The sequence below is a fragment of the Schistocerca piceifrons genome, unplaced genomic scaffold, assembly GCF_021461385.2.
Source record: "Schistocerca piceifrons isolate TAMUIC-IGC-003096 unplaced genomic scaffold, iqSchPice1.1 HiC_scaffold_1266, whole genome shotgun sequence".
Classification (NCBI taxonomy): Eukaryota; Metazoa; Arthropoda; class Insecta; order Orthoptera; family Acrididae; genus Schistocerca; species Schistocerca piceifrons.
The window spans coordinates 12,501-17,500 of record NW_025727087.1 but is presented as its reverse complement, the minus strand read 5'-3'; the positions used below and the strand labels follow the sequence as shown (position 1 = coordinate 17,500).

The window sequence follows — 5,000 nt, the reverse complement described above, 5'->3', positions numbered from 1 at the left end:
AGGGCGGTATCTGATCGCCTTCGAACCTCTAACTTTCGTTCTTGATTAATGAAAACATACTTGGCAAATGCTTTCGCTTCTGTTCGTCTTGCGACGATCCAAGAATTTCACCTCTAACGTCGCAATACGAATGCCCCCGCCTGTCCCTATTAATCATTACCTCGGGTTCCGAAAACCAACAAAATAGAACCGAGGTCCTATTCCATTATTCCATGCACACAGTATTCAGGCGGGCTTGCCTGCTTTAAGCACTCTAATTTGTTCAAAGTAAACGTGCCGGCCCACCGAGACACTCAATAAAGAGCACCCTGGTAGGATTTCAACGGGGTCCGCCTCGGGACGCACGAGCACGCACGAGGCGGTCGCACGCCTTCGGCTCGCCCCACCGGCAGGACGTCCCACGATACATGCCAGTTAAACACCGACGGGCGGTGAACCAACAGCGTGGGACACAAATCCAACTACGAGCTTTTTAACCGCAACAACTTTAATATACGCTATTGGAGCTGGAATTACCGCGGCTGCTGGCACCAGACTTGCCCTCCAATAGATACTCGTTAAAGGATTTAAAGTGTACTCATTCCGATTACGGGGCCTCGGATGAGTCCCGTATCGTTATTTTTCGTCACTACCTCCCCGTGCCGGGAGTGGGTAATTTGCGCGCCTGCTGCCTTCCTTGGATGTGGTAGCCGTTTCTCAGGCTCCCTCTCCGGAATCGAACCCTGATTCCCCGTTACCCGTTACAACCATGGTAGGCGCAGAACCTACCATCGACAGTTGATAAGGCAGACATTTGAAAGATGCGTCGCCGGTACGAGGACCGTGCGATCAGCCCAAAGTTATTCAGAGTCACCAAGGCAAACGGACCGGACGAGCCGACCGATTGGTTTTGATCTAATAAAAGCGTCCCTTCCATCTCTGGTCGGGACTCTGTTTGCATGTATTAGCTCTAGAATTACCACAGTTATCCAAGTAACGTGGGTACGATCTAAGGAACCATAACTGATTTAATGAGCCATTCGCGGTTTCACCTTAATGCGGCTTGTACTGAGACATGCATGGCTTAATCTTTGAGACAAGCATATGACTACTGGCAGGATCAACCAGGGAGCTGCGTCAACTAGAGCTGAGCAGCCGGCCGCCCGGGAGTGTGTCCCGGGGGCCCGCGCGAACACGCAAGCGTCCGCTCAATCATTCTGCAAACAGGAGGAGGCTGAGCTCCCCTGCACAATACACCTCGAAACCCTCTCAGGTCCCGGCGGCGCGCAGCGCCGTCCTAAGTACTTGGTCGGGTTCGAGAGAGGCGCAATCGCCCGGAGTTAGGCGAGTAGACGCTTTCGGTGCGACCACCCGTGCTCCCAACTGAGCTTGCCGCTGCCGACAGAGGCCCGGGAGCGTGCTGTCGTGGCATTGCCGGCGGGAGACAACACGCGCCACCTACGGTGACCGGCAGCTCCAACGCCAGCGCCACAGAAGGACAAAAGCCCCACTTGGGTGCCGAAGCGAACTCTCCCAGCACAGCGCACGCGCCAACACATCCGCACAGCTGCGATACAAACCACCAGCGAGAACCGCTGGGGCGACCGAGCAGCAGACGGCGTCGCGGCGCCGAGCGCCGGGCGGCGGCGCATCCTCAACGCACACAGTCCTCAATCGGACCAGCACACTGAAGATGTCCACCGCGCTTCGCACCGGGCCCGCGAGGACCTACTTTGGCCGCACGGCGCCGCGCGCAGGGTGCGCCGGCGCGCAGCTGCGACGCCTGCCGCGTCCGTCGGCCGGCGCGCCTGCCACTGGCCGCCCCCACCAGCCGGCTGTAGCGCGTGCGCCCACGCACCGCGCGGCCAGCACGCCGGGAGGCGCCCCCTCACCGGCCGGGGACGGTCCCACCCAGCCACCGCCGCGTATCGCTTCACACCCAGATGCCGTTCAGTTTCGTCGGCATGGTGGGTATCGCTGGAACAACCGGTTCGTACCTCAACCTATCGTCGCCATCACCGATTCACCCCTAGCGAGAACAACCGCACCACAACAGGTTACCATTTGTTCATTTGCGTAACTTCACCAGAAAACGCAGGCGTCCATCGCCATTTGCAACTTCAACGATTATTGCATGCCTGTGTCAGGTGTCACGCCACACTACGTCTGCCCACATACACGCAACAAAATGTGCACGCCTAGACAATACGTGGAAGGTGGCCCCCGTACGTATGCGATGTCCATTGCTCGAACGACTGTCAACCGGCCTCTGTAGCATGTCGCAGATATGGAACGCGGTGCACCATGCCATCACGGTGTGTGAGGAGAGACGACTAGGTCCGAATACATCAACAGACAGCTCATGCTGATCGCCATCCACGGCGTCCGTTCCTCCCACACGTCTCTATGGCGTACCACACTGCAATCCAGCTCTCATAGGGAGACGACACGTAGCTGCGTGCACAATATTTGCACTGTATGGTCCGCCGTTTTTGGGCGCAGTCGTTGTACGGTCACACATGTGCCACGATGTATCATTCGGTACATAAGGACGAATGTGCAGTACAGATTGTGGTTTACGCGTACGACATTAGCGGACGGTTGACACAGGCCGCACCACAACGTAGCCTGAGTACGTCGCATGCGAAGGGCATTGAACATGCAAACTTCTCACCAACCAGCTTGCGAAGGCAGGGGGGCAAGGTGGGGACGTGGGGAGGGGCGGCATGTACGTCCTGCTGCCATCCACATTACAGTGTACAGCAGGAGCATGTGGAAAGTCAGCAAGACTTGCAAGGTGTTTAACATGAAGCGATACACAGGGGAGCGGGCAGTGCGAGTAGCGAACTATATTGCGAGGGTTGCGGGTGGGCAACACTACACTAATTGAACGAGTCGTATAACAATTACAGAGCAGGTTTAGGCGACAACATGGGTTACGTTAGGGGACAACGTGGGTTACGTTAGGGGACAACGTGGGTTACTTTAGGGGACAACGTGGGTTAGGTTAAGGCACAACGTGGGTTAGGTTAAGGCACAACGTGGGTTAGGTTAAGGCACAACGTGGGTTAGGTTAAGGCACAACGTGGGTTAGGTTAAGGCACAACGTGGGTTAGGTTAAGGCACAACGTGGGTTAGGTTAAGGCACAACATGGGTTAGGTTAAGGCACAACATGGGTTAGGTTAAGGCACAACGTGGGTTAGGTTAAGGCACAACGTGGGTTAGGTTAAGGCACAACGTGGGTTAGGTTAAGGCACAACGTGGGTTAGGTTAAGGCACAACATGGGTTAGGTTAAGGCACAACATGGGTTAGGTTAAGGCACAACATGGGTTAGGTTAAGGCACAACATGGGTTAGGTTAAGGCACAACATGGGTTAGGTTAAGGCACAACATGGGTTAGGTTAAGGCACAACGTGGGTTAGGTTAAGGCACAACGTGGGTTAGGTTAAGGCACAACATGGGTTAGGTTAAGGCACAACATGGGTTAGGTTAAGGCACAACATGGGTTAGGTTAAGGCACAACATGGGTTAGGTTAAGGCACAACATGGGTTAGGTTAAGGCACAACATGGGTTAGGTTAAGGTACAACATGGGTTAGGTTAAGGTACAACATGGGTTAGGTTAAGGTACAACATGGGTTAGGTTAAGGTACAACATGGGTTAGGTTAAGGTACAACATGGGTTAGGTTAAGGTACAACATGGGTTAGGTTAAGGTACAACATGGGTTAGGTTAAGGTACAACATGGGTTAGGTTAAGGTACAACATGGGTTAGGTTAAGGTACAACATAGGTTAGGTTAAGGTACAACATAGGTTAGGTTAAGGTACAACATAGGTTAGGTTAAGGTACAACATAGGTTAGGTTAAGGTACAACATAGGTTAGGTTAAGGTACAACATAGGTTAGGTTAAGGTACAACATAGGTTAGGTTAAGGTACAACATAGGTTAGGTTAAGGTACAACATAGGTTAGGTTAAGGTACAACATAGGTTAGGTTAAGGTACAACATAGGTTAGGTTAAGGTACAACATAGGTTAGGTTAAGGTACAACATAGGTTAGGTTAGGTTAGGTTAGGTTACACGTTGTTGTAAGGAAAGGTGTAGGGGGGGGGGGGCGGGGGCGGCAGGTTCGTTGATAGTGATTATAGTAAGTGAATGCTTGTGACATGATCAGATTTGTCACGTCAGGATGCACCTTTGGCTTATTAGAGGCGGCGCTCCAATTCTATGCTTGTGTGAGACCTGTGTCTTTGACTCATGTCATTGTTTGTGCGCTGTGACAGGAGGTACTATTGTGATGTTGGGTGCACCGTTGTATAGGACATGTGTGGGTGTTGGTGCCTGGTCTGCGCAATGGTGGATGTCGAAAGGCTGGGATATTGTATTTTCCGCATGGACCTCCTGGTCTGGTTGTGATAGTGTGGATTGTGTAATGTGGCGGAGAAGATGCACTGGATGTTGTTCCATGCTGGTGCTTACATATTGTATGTGCGCCTGTTAGAAGCAGAGAGTGGTGCGTGATCAGAGTGTCTGGCTGACGTGTGGTTCCCATTGTGGGCAGACTCTTTCAGCATGTATACGGACAGTTGTGTATATTTGCTGTAGTTTGATGGCTCTGCATTGATTACTAATCAGCGCCGTGTGTACGGGTAATCTGGTTCCAGTCCAAAATGTTCCATCTGTGTACATTAGTGACAAAGACTCCCCCCATGCAGTGGGGCTCGGTCTGTTATAGCTCTTCCGCGTAATATATTTGCCCCACGTTTTTGCGACTGCGAGTGCGAGTGCAACGCGCATGGGGACCGACATGCTGATGGCTCGGTATCGGACGCCGTACAGTGAGCAACGCGATCGCGTCTCTCGCTCGTAAGTGGTACAGGTCGCGGCTCATGTATAGGGACAGCGGGAATGTCGCATATTGGAAATAACTCTTCATGAAACGCAAGTTATAGGGGTGGATTGCACTTTACGAGTGCGGGAAACTTCCGCCGTTCATCCGCTGGAGGTGCGCGTGTGGCG

At 52.8% G+C, this 5,000-nt stretch overlaps 1 non-coding gene across 1 annotated transcript in view; it reads right to left on the bottom strand.

The window, feature by feature from the left end:
- The window catches only part of LOC124731028, a 1,909-nt gene extending 799 nt beyond the window's left edge, over nt 1-1,110 (bottom strand). Inside the window, exon 1 of the ribosomal RNA XR_007008143.1 lies at nt 1-1,110. This exon is cut by the window's left edge and continues 799 nt beyond it. This is a non-coding gene — a ribosomal RNA (small subunit ribosomal RNA).
- Between the last annotated feature and the right edge of the window lie 3,890 nt (nt 1,111-5,000).